General features: G+C 34.7%; 1 protein-coding gene across 2 annotated transcripts in view; it reads right to left on the reverse strand.

Annotated features, from left to right (window-relative positions):
* LOC101893009 (uncharacterized) overlaps nt 1-18,979 on the reverse strand; it is an 85,770-nt gene that overhangs the window by 29,767 nt on the left and 37,024 nt on the right. The window lies entirely within an intron of this gene.

Genomic DNA, 18,979 nt, shown 5'->3' on the forward strand with positions numbered 1-18,979 from the left:
TCAGAGATCTCCCAACAAAAACTTGAGAACGGTATGGACAGAAGAACCCATTAAATGCTATTATTTTCTGTATTCCCAGTGGGTTAAAAATGATGGGGTATTATTAAACAAGTAAAAAAACATTAAGTTCGGCCGTGCCACCTTAGAGTAAAGGAAACATTAGAGCTGATTATGACCCACAAATACAAATTTTTAGACATATTCATGGGAAAATGTGCCAAAAACCATCAAAATACCGAATATCGGGAAATATGGCTACACGGGGCTATACAAAAACGTGAACTTATACATACAATATTTCGGCAACGGAGCTAGAACCCATTAGGACACAAAAATACCAATTTTTAGACAAATCCGCGAAGAAATGTGGCAAAAATCTTCAAATACCGAATATCTGGAGGTACCATGATATGGGATCTATACCAAAACGTGGACCTATACATACAATGTTTCGCCACCGCAGCCAGAACCCATTATGACCAACAAATACCAATTTTTAGACAAATCCGTGAAAAAATGTGGCAAAAATCATCAAAATGCCGAATATCGGGAGGTACCGTTATATGGGGACTATACCAAAACGTGGAGGGATATATCTCTTTTTCAATACCAACCATCCTAGACCCAATACAAATTATTTTGGTAAATTTTGACGCTCATCGACATCGTTAAATCGTCAAATAATGTGGGCTGTATCGTGATTTCAAAAGACAGATGGCCTGACAGACGGACAGGCAGACGGACATCGTTAAATCGACTTAGAATTTTATGCTGATTATGAATATATATACATTATGGGGTCTACGACGAATATTTAGGGATGTTAAAAACGGAATGACAAAGTTATGGTATATTAAAGGTGGAGGACATAATAATGGGCTGTTATTAGAAAACACAAATCAATAAGACCTTTTTTACCACCCTCCAAATGTTTATACCCATCGAAGGCATCATGAAAAACGTAAAAAATCCGTTTGAAGAAGTGCCTTCTAAATTATCGATGTACCGAAAATCGATACTGTGGCTATACGAAAGCGTAGGCCTACTGCTCTGCCAGAAAAGGCCTGTTACAAACACTGAATATCAATCTTGAGATAATTCCGTTGAAAAATGTGGCGAAAAATGCAAATATCGGAGGGTACTATTATATGGGGCATATACGAAGATGTGGATGATATTGGATAATTTTCTGTCAAAAGAAATGCTACCAATTTCGAACTCCAAATAACAAATTTAAAGCCATTCCGTCGAAAAATTTGACATAAATCATTAAAATTCTGAATATCGTTAGGAAAACTTATGTGGAGACTATACGAAAATGTGGGCATATATAATTAATTCTTATGAGAGGTAATAATACATAATTTCAACACCGAGAACCACCTTTAAATTAATTTCGTTGGAAAATGTCGCTAAAATCGGAAAAATACTAGGAGGTACTATTATATGGGGGTTATACGAAGACGTGGATCTGAAAGTCAATTTTTTAACATAAAGGTGAGCACTCAATTCGATCTCTAAACAATAAATCTCAAAACAATTCTTGTGAAAAAATGTGGCTTAGATCGTGAATTTACCGGAAGCACCATTGCATTGAGTTCAACTAATTTTAAAATTAGCGCTGCAAATATTCTCTTAAAATATCCAATATGGGAATTATACCAAAGAATAGATTTTTTGCCATTTTTTTGCAAGAAGGTATATATTGTATTCAGAATCCAAAAAGTTAAATTACATAAAAATCTGTTGGAAATCTTTGTCAAAATCTTGAAAATCCCTCAAATTCTATGGAAACTATATCAAAAACATGTTCAATATTGACAATTTTTGACACATCAATTTGTTACCCTGTAGCAGAAAAAAATGGTTAGTTTTGCAACATTTATTGAAAATGTGTGGTAAAAATCCTCCAAAGAAGTAAAATACGGGGTGGGGTTCTGCGGGAGCTATATAAAATTGAGGGTCCATATTAAGATTATTTTGCAAGGACATCAGAAATCCATAAGAACACTAGATATCAAATTTCAGTTAATTTCAATTAAATATGAAATTAAAATTCCTTCAAATTGGAGAGTACCGTTATATAGGGACTTTGCCTAAACTTTGACCGATATTCACAATTTTTTGATTGCATTATTTCTTACTCTAAAAAAATCAGATTTCTTAGTGGTATAGAAACATTTTTGACACACATTCCCATACATATTGAACCACTGTGCATTGCATGTCGAATGTACGAAGATATGGACTTTATTAGGTATTTTCACTCAAAGGAAATGATACCAAATTTTGAATAACTCAAAATATCTCCCATACTACGGTATAGGGTATAATCAAACAATACTTTTATACCCCCACCATACTATGGAGGGTATATTAATTTTGTCATTCCGTGTGTAACTCCTCGAAATACTCATGTCTGACCCAACAAAGTATATATATTCTTGATCATCGTAAAATTCTAAGTCGATTTAGCCATGTCCGTCTGTGTGTCTGTCTGTCTGTTGTAATCACGCTATTTTTCAAACGAATAGAGATAGAAGGCTAAAATTTGCACACATGTTTATTTTTCCAGTAGGCAGGTTAAGTTCGTAAATGGTCCACGTTTTTATATAGCCCTCATATAACAATACCTCGGTATTTTGATGATTTTAGCGACATTATTCATCGATTTTTTTAAATTTGATATTTGAAGTTCCATAGGGATATTACAGCCTAAGACAGAAAATTTACTGTGCCACGGTCCACGTTTTCGTATAGCCCCTATATAACGGTACCTCCCCCTATTCGGTATTTTGATGATTTTAGCGACATTATTCACCGGAATTGTTTCAAATTACGTTTTTAAAATTCGTAATGGGATTTACAGTCTGTGACAGAAATTTGTCTATGCAGGTCCAGGTTTTCGTTTAGGCCCCATATATCAGTACCTCCCTAAATTCGGTGTTTTAACGTGCTTAGGTACAATACCCACTGAAATTGTTTAAGATGTCGTATTTGAACTTCGTAATGGATGCTACAGCCTATGACAGAAAATTGTCTATGCTGGTCCAGGTCTTCGTATAGGCCCCATATGTAACGGCTATTTTCTTATAGACCCTAATATAACGGCTATATTCGGTATTTTTAAGAGTTTAACAGAATTTTTAACAGATTATATTTTCTGAAAAAAGTTCGGCCGGGCCGAACTTTGAATACCCTCCACATATTCAAAGTTCGGCCCGGCCGAACGTACTGTTTTTTAACTTTTTTTTTAAGTTTCACATTTGAATTTTATAATGGCTTATGAAAAAAATTACCTATGCAGGTCCATGTCGTCGTATTGATCCTAATATAACGGCTACATTCGGTATTTCTAAGATTTTAACGGATTTTATTGTTTTTGAGAATTGCCAAATTCGTTCCATATAGTGGAGTGTATTCAAAGTTCGAACAAAGTTTCTTACATGTTTCTTCTTATTTGTCGTCTTTTAGTCGCCTTATTTCGGATTTGAAGCTTGATTTATAAGTCGCAAGTCTGCCAAGTAATTATTAGAACAACTCATTATTTGGTAATGGAAGTTACTGCTGAACACTAATTGCAAAATTATTTTCTTCCTCAAAGCGAAAAGAAATAATTTAGACCTAATTAAAATTATTATTTTAATTTTAATAAAAATTATTCCACCTCATGTTTTTGGAAATTCGTTTAGAACAATAAAATATACTGTAAAGGTTTTTTTCATTACGAAGCTGTTTCATATAATTAATGACATACTCTCAGCGGAATTCATTTGTTAGTTGTATTATTATCTTTGGAGCCGAAACTATTTAAAATGTATCTACAGTATATTATTGGTGTAATATTTTTTGCAATGACGGGACTAGCATTTGGCCAATCGTCATATCCCAGCGGCAGTCCATATTCACCTTTAGATTAGATTTTTCAACAATTTAAAAATTATGGATTAATAAATGAACCTTATGAACCTTATTTGAATGCGTATCATGACTGTAGAGTAGTCGCAATTTGGGAACTATATTGAACTCTGAATCGATTTTCAACAAATTTGTCTTAGGCTTTTGTACATCTAATAATATACCAAAAAACATTGCTGTATAGTGCATGATATAGCTTCGATACGAATTATATTAACGGAACGTGTTTCACCAAATCAAAAAATTCGGTTGAATATGAAAAAATCATACAAGTTGGGCTGATATTATGTAATTACATTATGATATTATGCAATAACCGTGAAATCAGATAAAGATTTATATCGAAGCGAATATATAAAAATCTGAACCGATCTCGATAAAATTTGATAGAATTATTTTCGAGCTGTATCTGATGTCCGGTGTCAAATATCATTGTTGTGGAGTGCATATGAAACACATATATGGGAGCTATAGCTATATCTGAACCGATTTTTTTTGAAAATTTGAAATGCTTGTTTCTATAATGAATTCAGTGGGAATTGCCAAAATTCAGTCCATTTGGGCTTATATTAGCCATTTGGTGCACAATAAACCTGACATCCAATCTCGATAAATTTGACAGGGCTGTAAGTTACCCTCTGGAAAAATATTGTCTATATTGGTCCACGATATCATATATCCCCTATATATAGGTAACTCCCTATATTCGGTATTTTTATGATTTTTTTTTCAATGGAATTGTCTGAAAATCCACAACAAGAAGTTCTTTCTAAGCACTTTACCACCTGAAACTGAATTCTCTATATAGGTCCACGTCTTCGTATGGCCTTTCTTAAACGGTACCTCCCAATATTCGGTATTTTGATGATTTTGGCGACAGTATTCACCGGAGTTGTTTTAAATTACGTATTTAGAGTTCGTAATGGGAACAACAGTCTATGAGAGGAAATTGTCTATGAAGGTCCTGGCCTTCGTATATCCCCCTTATAACGGCACCTCCCGATATTCGGTATTTCGATGATTTTAGCTACATTATTCCTGGAATTGTTTCATATTTCGTAATTGAAGTTCCTAGTGGGTACTACAGGCTATGACAGAAAATTGTCTGTGCAGGTTCACTTTATCGTATAGACCCCATAAAACGGTATCTCCTGATTTTCGATATTTTGAAGATTTTAGCGACAGTATTCACCGGACTTGTTTTAAATTACGTATTTATAGTTCGTAGTGAGAAATACAGACTGTGACAGAAAGTTGTCTGTGCAGGTTCAAGTCTTCGTATAGCCCCCGCTTCAAATTTTGTATTTGAAGTTCGTAATGGATACTTTAGCCTAAGACAGAAAAATGTCTGTGCAGATCCATGTCTTCGTGCATTCCTATATTGATGATTTTAGCTACATTTTTCACCGATTTTTAACGTCGTAAAGACCCTAAAATAACAGCCATATTCGGTATTTTTAAGATTTTAACAGAATTTTTAACGGATTTTTTTGTTTGTGAGTATTGCCAAATTCGTGCCAAAGGATGGAGGGTATTCAAAGTTTGGCCCGGCCGAACTTACAGCTTTTTTATTAGTTTTTTGTTAAAATTTCGTATTTGAATATTGCAATCCAATATAACAGCTAAATTCGGTATTTTTTTTTAATTTTAACAGATTTTAAACGGATTTTATTTTGTAGGTGTAGGGCATTCAAAGTTCGGCCCAGCCGGACTTACTGTTTTTTTATGGTTGATTATTCAGATGTACGGAAGAGTATTCGCCTTATAATGTTAATTGTCAATTGGGTATCGCGGGAGTGTTCTTTTCTCAGGACGGTATTCCAACAAGTAGCATAACCATGACAAGACATGAATATAATATATACCAACAAATAACTAAGTACAAAATGTAGGGAAGGGAAGGAGACTCCCATAATATTTTGGTATTTTTATTATTAAATAATTTTATTTATATGACAAGTTCAAGCGGGTGGTGGTGGTGAATATGGACCCTTCATCTGAAGACGAGGTGGTGCTCTTCCCTGCATCATAAAAGTGAAGACTATGCCGATGATATAGATTAAAGACATTGTTTTAAATAAAACTGATGAACATCTTCAGAATTTCATTGCCATTTATTCAAAAACATTATGTGGTGCAGAATAACATTTAATTTTTGTTTGTTTTGCAAAGTCATTTTTATTGCAGCTTGATTGTTTAAAAAAACTCATTTTCATAATTAGTTCTCATTTATTCCACATCACTCTTTTGAAACGGCTTTCCTTGCTAAATGAAAGGTCTATTTTCTATTTATATATATAGTATTTTGCTATTAAGAGAAAACAGTAAAAAAATTAGTTGGAACCTATTTTTATACCCTACATCACATAGTCGTAAAGGTGTTATGTCTTTGTGCATTTGTTTGTAACATAGAGAAGGAAGCGAGATAGACCCATAGTTACTTTTGACGATCTTCATAGAATCATTTTCTGAGTCGATTTATCGTGTCAGTTCGTCAGTCCGTCTGTCCATGTATATTTGTGAACAAAATGCTGGTCGCATTATTATCCGTCTAAACAATATTTGTTCGGTCCAATGACGAACCCTATTAAAATTTGTGAGAATAGGTTCAAATTTAGATTTAGCTCCCATATTTATCTTCAACCGTTTTCGGGTCGATTGTGCACCAAATGACCAATCTCAGTCCAAATGATACATTCGACCGAAATCAGTCTTGAAGTCGGTTCAAATATCGATATAGCTCCCACATATACAGGGTCAGACAAAAAACAATGCAACAAAGTCAAACGCCATAATTTGTACATTTTTTTAATTCTATTGAATGAAATCAAAAAAAATATCGGAAATAGCATCAAATTTCACCTTTGGCACGAATTATGGCCATCAAACGGCCAATGAAACCGTCACACGTTGCCCGATTGTTGCTCTGCGGTATTTTGGCCCATTCCCTGCTAAGCGCTTGCTTGAGAGATCGACACTTTGGTATTTTTTAGTGCCAACCTTGCTTTCCAAAATACTCCAGACACAATAGTCCAACGGATTGGTATCCGAAGATTTTGTTGGCTATTGTTCGCTGGAAATGAAGAGAGGAACCTCATTTTATAACCATTCTTGAGTGGCGCGTGCTGAGTCTTGCTGGAATGTCCAAGGTCTGCGGCCAAAATTTTTGTGTGCCCAAGGCTTTAATACACCCTCCAGAATGTTTTCGCGATAATATTGGGCATTTCTGAAGCCACGGTCGATTAATACAAACGGAGAGCGACCCTCGACCATGGTGTGGCGGCTCACACCATCACCATGGCCGGCGCTTGGGTTCTGGTGGCCAACCGAAGGTGCACATTTTCAACTGACCTCTTTCGCAAGTAAACACGGTAATTTTGTTTGTTTACAAACTACTGGACGACGAAAGTTTTCTCATCGGAGAAAACCAAATTCGGCAGTTCAGCACTTTCGGCCAAGCGAAGCAACTCTTTAGCTCTTTTTAGTCTATTTTATTTCTGTTGCGGTGTAAATTCTGTCACTTTTTGAGGTTTCAATGGCATTACCCCGAGCTCATTTTTCAATATTTGCCGAATGGAATATTGCGATATGTTCAGCTCACGAGCCATTTTTCTGCCACTGCGACGCGGGTTTCGATCAAGTAGTTTCTTTACTTTTCGAACCATTTCTGCTGATGTTGCTGTTTTCTTCCGTCCACTTACTTGACGTCGGGCTACGATACTAGTATCACGGTAACGAGCGATGATACGAGACACAAAAGATTTATTCACATTTAAATGCTTGAGTGCTCTAACGATAGCCACTTGTAGTTTTTCAGGCAAACATAAAAAAAATCTCACTATCACGCTTGAATGCCATCACGAATAACTTTTTTCTGGAAATGTAATGAACTGTCACTGAAATAATTTTAACAGCTGTCGGACGAGTGGCTTAGAAATGACAGTAATCTGAAGTTGGTTAACGTTTGTAACGACTTTGTAACATTTTAGACTCCACAAAGTATATATTTTCTTGATCCGCATAAAATTCTATGTCGACTTAGCGATGTCCGTCCGTCTGTCCGTCTGTGGATATCACTCATTCGGTATTTTGATAGTTTTTGCGACAATCGTGATCGGAATTGCTTCAAATTTGATACTTGAAGTTCGTAATGAATACTACAGCCTAAGACAGAAAATTGTCTGTGCAGGTCCACGACTTCGTATAACCTCATATAACGATGCCCCCCGATATTCGGTATTTTGATGATTTTAGCGATATTATTCAGCGGAATTGTTTCAACTTTGGTATTTGAAGTTCGTAGTAGATACTACAGCCTATGATAGAAAATTGTCTGTGCAGGTCCTCGTCTTCGTATAGCACCCATATAACGGTACCTCCCGATATTCGATATTTGGATGATTTTAACTACATTATTAACCAATTTTTTTTAAGTTTCGCATATGAACATTGTAATGGCTAATGGCAAAATTTACCTATGCCGGTCCATGTCGTCGTATAGACCCTAATGTACATTCGGTTTTTTTGAAGATTTTAACAGAATTTTCAACGGATTTTTTTGTTTTTGAGAATTGCCAAATTCGTTCCAAATTGTGGAGGGTATTCAAAGTTCGGCCGGGCCGAACGTATAGCTTGTTTACTTGTTTTAGTATAATCCTTCTCGAAGTGATATCATGCACTCTATAACAATGTTATTTGGTATAAAAGATAAAAACGTCTGCGTAAAATTTACTGCAAATCGATTAAGAATTGGATATGCCTCCCAAATTATAACTGCCTAAAGCCAAAAGTTGATAGGTGGTATGATCTACTTCAAATAAATCCCCAATATAAATTCTCTTGTTCCGGGAGTACTACTAAATATGCATAGTGGTGTGGGGTATCATATAGGCGCCCGTCCCTCCCTTTGAACTTTTTCTAACTTTTTCTTACTGGTTCAAATATTATTAAAAAATTTCATTCACAATGAAAAAAGGGACCTATATGGACCTCTTCATGTCCGAATGGATGTAATCTACTAAGACATTCAAATACGATATTTCCAACTTCTTTGGACTACAATCATTAAAATACCGAATATCGGAATATACCAAAATTTTTAAATTTTTTAAACATGAAAGTTTAAATTCTAAAATATTGCGGGCATAATATGTATATGACCAAAATGTTAGCTATCTTGGTCGATCCCTTCGAACGTTAAAGTGATTACCAAAGACGAAATGTGGAATTGTGTCAGAAACATTCAATTTGTCTAAAACTTCTTGTCACTTATTGTCTCTCGAACTAACCTTGACCAAAATCAATGAACAAAGGTTATAAAAAATTCAACCATTCGCAACGCAAATCCCTATTTACCTGAACCAATTCTAATACAAGGTCTGCAATATATTGTTTTTAACAATAAATATCTATAAGATCCACAAATAATATTTATATATGAGTATACTTTCGCATCAACTTTTATTTAAATTAAACACAATTGTTTAAATATTATTTTTTAATTGAAATAGAAAAATATGTTTTAAAATATATTTCAGCGAATTGTTATTCGAGTCAAAACCATTTGGCCCATAAACAAATTAACTTGTCATTCAAATTAAATCTTTCGCTTAATTAAAGTTTATTGTAACAAAATTAATATAAAGCTATTTTTTATAATGATCGCTGCTGTTCTGACCAGACCAGATACATTTATGAATAAAGTGAGAGGAAGTGCATCAAATACTTATCGAAATAATCGCGACAATTTGCACTATAGTCAGCAGACAATGAATTGATAAGGCAAATAAATAAGTTTAAGTTTAATAAGTTTTTTAATAAAAAAAGTGTTATTTTTATTTGAAGGGAAGTGTACTCATGTCAAAAGCTACTCAATAAGATATGTGAGATATTTTATCTCATATCGCTGTCGAATCTGTAAATTAAACAAAACATTAGGGACTGGTAAAATAAGGCAAACTTAATAAGGATTAATGCTTGGGTACAAATTCTTAGTACAAAACCAGTAAAGAAAGTCTTAAAGGCGAGCGGGCCGACTTTATGATACCCTACACCACTTTGCTAATTTAGTAGAGCTCCGCATAACAATTGAAAGTTTTTATGGGAGAATTCAATCATCCACGCTATGATTATAATTTAAAGTTCAAAGGACTAAATATGCCGAAACATTTGTATCTTTAAAAATTCGGACTTGTGTTGCCCATTTGGTGCACAAATAATTTAAAATCGGATAAAAATATATATGGGAGCTATATCCAAATCGGAACCGATCTCGATAAAATTTGGCAAAGATATTTCTGAGCTGTATTTCATATATTTCCCTGAATATCGTTGTTACGAAGTGCATATTACGGCTGTGGGTAACAAATATAGCAAATCGGATCGGACAATATATATGGGAGCTATAGCTATATCTGAACCGATCTTCACCAAATATGACATACTAGCTTCCAGACTTAATTCGGTCGTAAGTGCCAAATTCCATCCCATTTGGACAAATATTAGACGTTTGGTGCACAATAAAAGGTAAATCGGACGAAGTTATGTATGGGAGCTATATCCAAATCTGAACCGATCTCGATAAAATTTAGCAAATGTATTTCTGAGCAGTATTTGATATATTTCCACAAATATTGTTGTTGCAGAGTGCATATTACGGCTGCGGAGGGCAAAAATAAAAAATCGGATGAAAAATATATTTGGGAGCTATAGCTATATCTGAACCGATTTCGATCAAATTTGGCATAATTATTTTCAGGCCTAATTTGGGTGCATATGCAAAATTCCATACAATTCGGGCTGATATTACACGTTTGGTGCACAATAAAAGGCAAATCGGACGAAGATATATATGGGAGCTATATCTAAATTTTGACCGATTATCTCCAATTTCAATAGGGTTCGTCCTTGGACCAAACAAATTATTTGTGCCAAATTGGATCGGGCAATAAAGGCGACCTGTACTTTGTTTACAAATATACATGGACAGACGGACAGACGGACGGACGGACATGCGTAAATCGACTCAGAATGTGATTCTATGCAGATGATCAAAAGGAACTATGGGTCTATCTCGTTTCCTTTTGCCTGTTACAAACAAATGCACAAAGACATAATACCCTGACCACCTTGTGGTGTAGGGTATAAAAATCCTGCAGACACAATACACAGTAAAATTTTATCAACCTACTGTATTTCGTTCGGAAGCTAGAGTGATTTCCACAGAATCGACATAGAATTTTATACTGAACAAGCACTTTGTGGGGTCTAAAATGTATATTTTGAGGTGTAACAAACGGAATGACAAACTTAATATAAACTCCATACTATGGTGGAGGGTATAAAATAGAAGGAGTTGCTAGAATTGGATGAATTTTTGGCCCAAGTCCTTATTATATGTATATGCAGGTTCTCGTATAGCCTCCATGTAACGGTACGTTCAGATATTCGGTATTTTGTCGATCTAAAACACAATTTCCAATATAATTGTTTCTTTACCCATATTTCGATATCGTAATAGATTCTACCTCCTGTGGCAGAACATTGTCCATATAGACCTTCGTTTTCCTATATTCTCCGTATGACGCTCCCTCAAGGTATTCGGTATTTTGAAGATTTAAGACACATTTTCAACGGAATTGTTTTACAGATGTTCACAATATATTCCAATCACTGTACATAGGTTCATGATTTCCCCTACAAATTCTTCTAACTCAATGCAAAATTCTGCGTCGATTGGTTTATTATTGTGGTTTGTAGAGCAACAGCAAAGTCAGGAAATTTTCTATTTTTGGTCCATTTCAACATCTAAATCCTTTGCGATTATGTCCAAATACAATAGGCTTCTATTCTGACCCTATACCCACCACCATTTTCAATTTCGTGAGGATCGGGCCATTATTGCGACCTATAGCGTGATTACAAATTAACATTGACAAACGGACAGACATATATTTCTAGATCGACTCAGCGCGGTGAGATCCATATATATTTTTCTATATCGACATAATTTGAACACTTTTTTTAAATTTTATTGAATTAAATCAAAAAAAGTCGGGAATAGCATCAGATTTTAGAATAGGTTTAGATTTGTTCAACTTCGTCACCTTTGGCACGAATTATGGCCTTCAAACGGCCAATGAAACCGCCACACTCTGTGTGGTGGGTACTACATCTTTTGACAGAAAATTGCTCATGCAGCTCCACGTCTTCGTATAGGACCCATATAACAGTACCTCTCTACATTCGGTGTTTTGATGATTTTAGCGACTTTTCTTTAGCCTATACAGGTCCACGTCTTTGTAAGCAGTTGTAAGGGTGTTTTTTTAAGCGAGATAGAACTTTAAATTGTAAAAAGTAACACAAAAAATTAAATTTTGATGAAACTTTTTTTATTTGTTTCAGTATGCTCTGACAAATAATCATGATAGACCGTTATATGCGTCGTTCTTTTGCAAAATTGGGTTCTAGAGCAGTTGGCAAATGACCCGTTGTTTTATCGCAAAATTTTGTTCAGCGATGAGGCGCATTTTTGGCTTAACGGGTTTGTTAATAAGCAAAATTGCCGCATATAGAGTGAGACCAATCCACAAGAGATCCTACAGACTCCATTACATCCAGAAAAATGCACAGTATGGTGCGGTTTTCACGCTGGTGGCATCATTGGACCTCATTTCTTCAAAAATGAGGCCGGATCTCGCGTTAGGTCAATGGAGATCGTTACCGCACCATGATCAATGATTTTTTGTTTAAAAATATGGATGACATTGATCTGGAGGAGATGTGTTTTCAACAGGATGGCGCTACGTGCCATACGGCGAACGCAACCATCGTCTTATTGAAATCAAAATTTGGCGATAAGTTGATTTCGAGAAGTAGACCTGTCAATTGGCCTCCAAGGTCGTTCGATTTGACACCTCTCGATTATTTCCTGTGGGCCTACGTGAAGTCACTGGTTTATGCTGATAAACCAGCAAAAATTGACGCCTTGGGGCCAGCATTGTTCGTGTTATTCGTGACATACGGCCAGCAGTGCTCGAAAAAGTGTCCAAAAATTGGACGTCCAATGCATTTCTTCAAAAACAGCCCCGGTGTCCATATGGCCGAAATCATTTTCAAATGCTAATGTCACGCATTGATCGTTCGAAGAAAAGGAAATTTGATTAAAATTTAATTTTTTGTGTTATTTTTTACAATTTCAAGTTCTATTGGGCTTAAAAAAAACACCCTGTATGAGCCCCAATAGAACGGTAGCTCACTATATTTGATATCTTTCTGAAGGGTTTCTTTTTTTTTGAAAATTTGCAAATTCCTTCCAAATGGTGAAGGGTATTCAAAGTTCGGCCCGCCCATACTTACTGCTTTTTTTACTTGTTTATCCCACCCTTATTTTTACATATTTTTTCGGCTTCTGTATTCGGAATATTTTGTAATCTATACGATTTTTTTTAATCCCTTTGATCTTTATCGCCAATATTTTTCCATGGAATATTGTGGACCTCTAAGTGATATATCAAAACAAAGCTTGCCATTCTATGCCCATGCTTTAATATCCACCAGCCTATTGTTTGAATTTCATATGCGATGCAAACGCGTGCCTAAAAATCACTAACTCTTTCTATTTTTATATTTTTCGAGCTGCTTAGTTTTATACCCTCCACCATACTATGGTGGGTATATTAACTTTGTCATTCCGTGTGTAACTCCTCGAAATACTCATGTCACACACAACAAAGTATATATATTCTTGATCAACGTAAAATTCCAAGTCGATTTAACGATGTCTGTCTGTGCAGGTCAACGTGTTCGTATAGCCTCCATATAATGGTACCTCCCGATATTCGGTATTGTGATAATTTTAGCGCCATTATTCACCGGGTATTTGGTATTTAAAGTTCGAAATGGACACTGCAGCCTAGGACAGAAAATTGTCTGTGCAGATCCACGTCTTCGTATAGCCCCCATATAATGGTACCTCCCGATATTCGGTATTTTGATAATTTTAGCGACATTATTAACCGGAATTGTTTCAAATTTGGTATTTGAATTTCGAAATGGATCCTGCAGCCTATGACAGAAAATTGTCTATGCAGGTCCACGTCTTCATATAGCCTCCATATAATGGTACCTCCCTATATTCGGTATTTTGATGACATTAGCGGCATTATTCACCGGAGTTGTTTCAAATTTCGTATTTAGAGTTCGTAATGGTAACTACAGTATATGACAGAAAATTATCTATGCAGCTCCAGGTCTTCGTATAGCCTCATATAACGGAACCACCCGATATTCGCTATTTTGATGATTTTAGCGACATTTTTCACGGGAATTGTTTCAAATTTGGTATTTGAACTTCGTAATGAATACTTCAGCCTATGACAGAAAATTGTCTATGCAGGTCCACGTCTTCGTATAGACCTCATATATCAGTACCTCTCTTTATTCGGTGTTTTGACGATTTTAGGTTCATTATTCACCGAAATTGTTTGAAATTTCGTATTTGAAATTCCTAATATGTACTACAGCCCGTACAGAAAATTGCCTCTGTAGGTCCATGTCTTCGTATAGCTCCGATATAACGGTATCTCCCTACACACGGTATTTTATTTCAGGTTTCCTATACGAATATGGTAATGGCTTATGACTACCAAAGCCTATGTAGGTCCATGTCGTATAGACCAAAATGTAACGGCTATATTCGGTATTTTTAAGATTTTAACAGAATTTTTAAAGGATTTTAGTTTTCTGGAAATTTCCAAATTCATTCCAAATGGTGAAGGGTATTCCGAATTCGGCCCGGCCGAACTTACTGATTTTTTAACTTGTTATAAGTTTTTTTTTAAGTTTTATTATCAAACACACACCAAAAGTAGACCATTAACGGAAACTTTTTTTTTTTGTTTGGCTACTGTGTGTCAACAACGCAGCACTCAAATGACTAATGGAATATTTTTGGACGGTACTTTTTTCTTTTGAGGGTTTCCCGGAATAACAAAAATAAACTCAAAAATCCATTATAAATAATTCATTTTTTGGATTTCCGTGCGACGTTCGCCGACGTATGTAACTGGTTTTTGTGAAGTAATTATTGATTTTTAATTAATTCGCCAGATAGCGGCGGTACCATCCATTTCGTTCATAGTCCAAAAAAGAAGGTTTGAAATTAACCCAGAGTATAAATGTGGTTGACTTGAAACTAAACAACTTTAGTATTATTAGATCTACCCTAGTCTACAAATAAATAGTTGGCAAATACGGTTTGAAGATATTTTTGTCTATCTTTGAGGAAAATGAGATCCTTTTGTATTGTATTGTTGTATGTACTGGTCCTCGCCTTAATGGCCTGTGGAGAAAATAGCTCCAGTGATGATGTCTTTTTGGATAAAGTCAAAGGCAGTGCCGTCAACACCATTAAAAATCATTTCAATATTTTATTTGGTCCCGGAAAGGGTGTATTTAAAAACTAAGAAAACCCCACATCGTATAAACAATAACAATAATAAATTATACATTTTAAATGTGCATTGTTACTTCCTAAATACGCTAATCGTCTTCATAATAATAAGTGTGTGTGTGTGTGTGAATGTTTGTAGAACTGAATCAATCATATTCATGTTTTGTTTTTTAAATTAATTAATCATTGTTATTTTTTCGCATTTTGTTATATAATAAATATTAAAAAAAAAACATGTTCTCAAAAACTATTAAACCGTTTGTGATTTAATTTATTAGCTGTGAAGTGATGACATTTGCATTGAAATTAGCCACACGGAGAATTTGGAAGCGCCAGTAGTGAGCAGATGGCGCTATGTTTTAAATTTTTTATTATTCCATGCATATTTGTGTGAGTTATTTTAATAACAATAAGAAAATATAAAGAAACAAGAAAAAACCGACTTTATGATACCCTACACCACTTTGCTAATTTAGTAGAGCTCCGCATAACAATTAAAAGTTTTTATTGGAGAATTTAATCATACACGCTATGATTACAATTATGATTTAAAGTTCAAAGGACTAAATATGTAGAAGCATTTGTATCTTTTAAATTCGGTCTTGTATTGCCCATTTGGTATATATATGGGAGCTATATCCAAATTTGAACCGATCTTGATAAAATTTGGCAAAGATATTTCTGAGCTGTATTTGATATATTTCCCTGAATATCGTTGTTACGATATGCATATTACAGTTGTGGGTAAAAAATACACCAAACCGGATGAATAATATATATGGGAGCTATAGCTATATCTGAACCGATCTTCACCAAATTTGGCATACCACCCTCTAGACTCAATTCGGTCGTAAGTGTCAAATTCCAACCCATTTGGGCAAATATTAGACGTTTGGTGCACAATAAAAGGTAATTCGCACGAAGTTATATATGGGAGGTATATCCGAATCTGAATAGATCTCGAAAAAAGTATTTCTGAGCTGTATTTGATATATTTCCCCAAATATTGTTGTTACAGAGTGCATATTATGCCTGCGGAGGACTAATATAAGAAATCGGATGAACAATATATATTGGAGCTAAAGCTATATCTGATCAATTTTGACATACTTATTTTCAGGTCCAATAGGCTCGCACTTGCAAAATTCCATACTATTCGGACTGATATTACACGTTTGGTGCACAATAAAAGGAAAATCGGACGAAGATATATAAAATTTGTCCGATTATCTCCAATTTCAATAGGGTTCGTCTTTGGGCCGAACAAATGATTTGTGCAAAATTTCATATGGATAGGACAAAACATGCGAAATGTACTTGGTTCACAAAAATACATGGACAGACGGACTGACGGACGGACATGAATAAATCGACTCAGAATGTGATTCTATGCAGATCATGAAAAGGAACTATGGGTCTATCTCGTTTCCCTTTGCTTGTTACAAACAAATGCAAAAAGACATAATACCCTGACCACCTTGTGGTGTTGGGTATAACAAGAAAAAAAGCCGTAAGTTCGGCCGGGCTGAACATTGAATAAAAATTTTCAAAAAATAAAATCCTTAAAAAAATCTGTAAAAAATTTTTAAAATACCGAATATAGCCGTTATATTGGGGTCTATACGAGGTGGACCTACATAGGCATTGCTTGTCATAAGCCATTGCCATGTACAAATTCGAAAACTTGAAATAAACGGTGACAAATTTAGCTAAAATCATCAAAATATCGTATATAGGGCAGGTACCGTTATATCGGAACTGTGCGAAGACCTGGACCAGCAAAAGACAATTTTCAGTCATAGGCTGTAGCATCCATTACGAACTTCAATTACGACATCTCAAACAATTTCGGTGGGTATTGTACCTAAACTCGTCAAAATACCACATATAGGGCGGTACTGATATATGGGGCCTATCCGAAGAAATGGAAGTGCATTGACAATTTTCAGTTCCAGACTGTAGATCCCATTACGAATTCTAAATATGTAATTTGAAACAATTCCGCTTAATAATGTCGCTAAAATCATCAAAATACCGAATAGCGGGAGGTACCGTTATATGGGAGCTATACGAAGACGTGGACCTGCACAGACAATTTTCTGTCTTAGGCTGTAGTCTGTCTTTCGAACTTCAAATACCACATTTGAAATAATTCCGGTAAAAATGTCTCTAAAATCATCAGAATACCCAATATCGGGAGGTACCGTTATATGGGGGCTATACGAAGACGTGGACATACATGGCGCATTTTCCGTCTTTAGCCGCAGTATCTATTACAAACTTCAAATACCAAATTTGAAACAATTTTGGTTAATAATGTCGCTAAAAACATCAAAATACCGAATAGCGGTATATAACGGGAGGTACCGTTAAATGGGGACTTTATGAAGACGTGGAGCTGCACAGACAATTTTCGTCGTAGTATTCATTACGAACTTCAAATAGAAAAATTTGAAATAGTTCCGGTAAATAATGTCTCTAAGATCATCAGAATACCTAATATCGGGAGGTACCGTTATATGGGGGTTATACGAAGACGTGGACCTACATGGCTCATTTTCTGTCATAGGCTGCAGTAACCATTACGAACTTCAAATACTAAAATTGAAACAATTCCGGTAAATAATGTCGCTAAAATCATCAAAATACCGAATATCGGGAGGTACCGTTATATGGGGGCTATACGAAGACGTGGACCTACATGGTCAATTTTCAATACCAAAAGTCCTGCAGACATAATACACATTTGAGTAAAATTTTATTAACCTACTCCATTTCGTTCGGAAGCTAGAGTGATTTCCACAGACGGACAGCCGGACGGACATTGGTAAATCGACATAGAATTTTATGCTGATCAAGAATATATACTTTGTGGGATCTAAAATGTATATTTCGAGGTGTTACAAACTTTATATACCCTCCATACTATTGTGGAGGGTATAAAAATTAAAATTGTATTTTATTTATTATTATTATTATTTTTGATTATTATTATTATTATTATTATTATTATTATTATTATTATTATTATTATTATTATTATTATTATTATTATTATTATTATTATTATTATTATTATTATTATTATTATTATTATTATTATTATTATTATTATTATTATTATTTTTTATTTTTTTTTTATTTTTTTTTTAAGAAAAATCATTCTCATCAAATCACACTTTATTCTAGTTCTACTTTCATAATCTACTGAGTTTCTGTTTGTACTACTTGCCTTTATAATTGTTTTGAATTTCCCAACTGACATAAAATCCATGAAATTGGATTTCAATTTCCAAGGTAAATGGTATTTCTGAATCTATCGAGTTGTTAACTTCAACCTACATCGATTTTGATTAATTTCAATTTAACTCAATCCTGAATTAACCAACGTGGTACACATGTGTAAGTAATTCACTTAATATTGTGGTATCGATAGCAATTTTTTTTTTTCATTTCGAAAATTACTTACCGAAATTCCTTTTGATTCAATTATAATATTTAATTATAGTTCAATTTTGTACATTCTAAAGTCATTGTATTGGTGTGCGGTGATTATCGAGCAAAAGAAAAACCACAATGGGGTCAAAAATCAATTTTCAGATCTTAATT

Source organism: Musca domestica, unplaced genomic scaffold, assembly GCF_030504385.1.
Source record: "Musca domestica strain aabys unplaced genomic scaffold, Musca_domestica.polishedcontigs.V.1.1 1, whole genome shotgun sequence".
NCBI classification, from domain to species: domain Eukaryota; kingdom Metazoa; phylum Arthropoda; class Insecta; order Diptera; family Muscidae; genus Musca; species Musca domestica.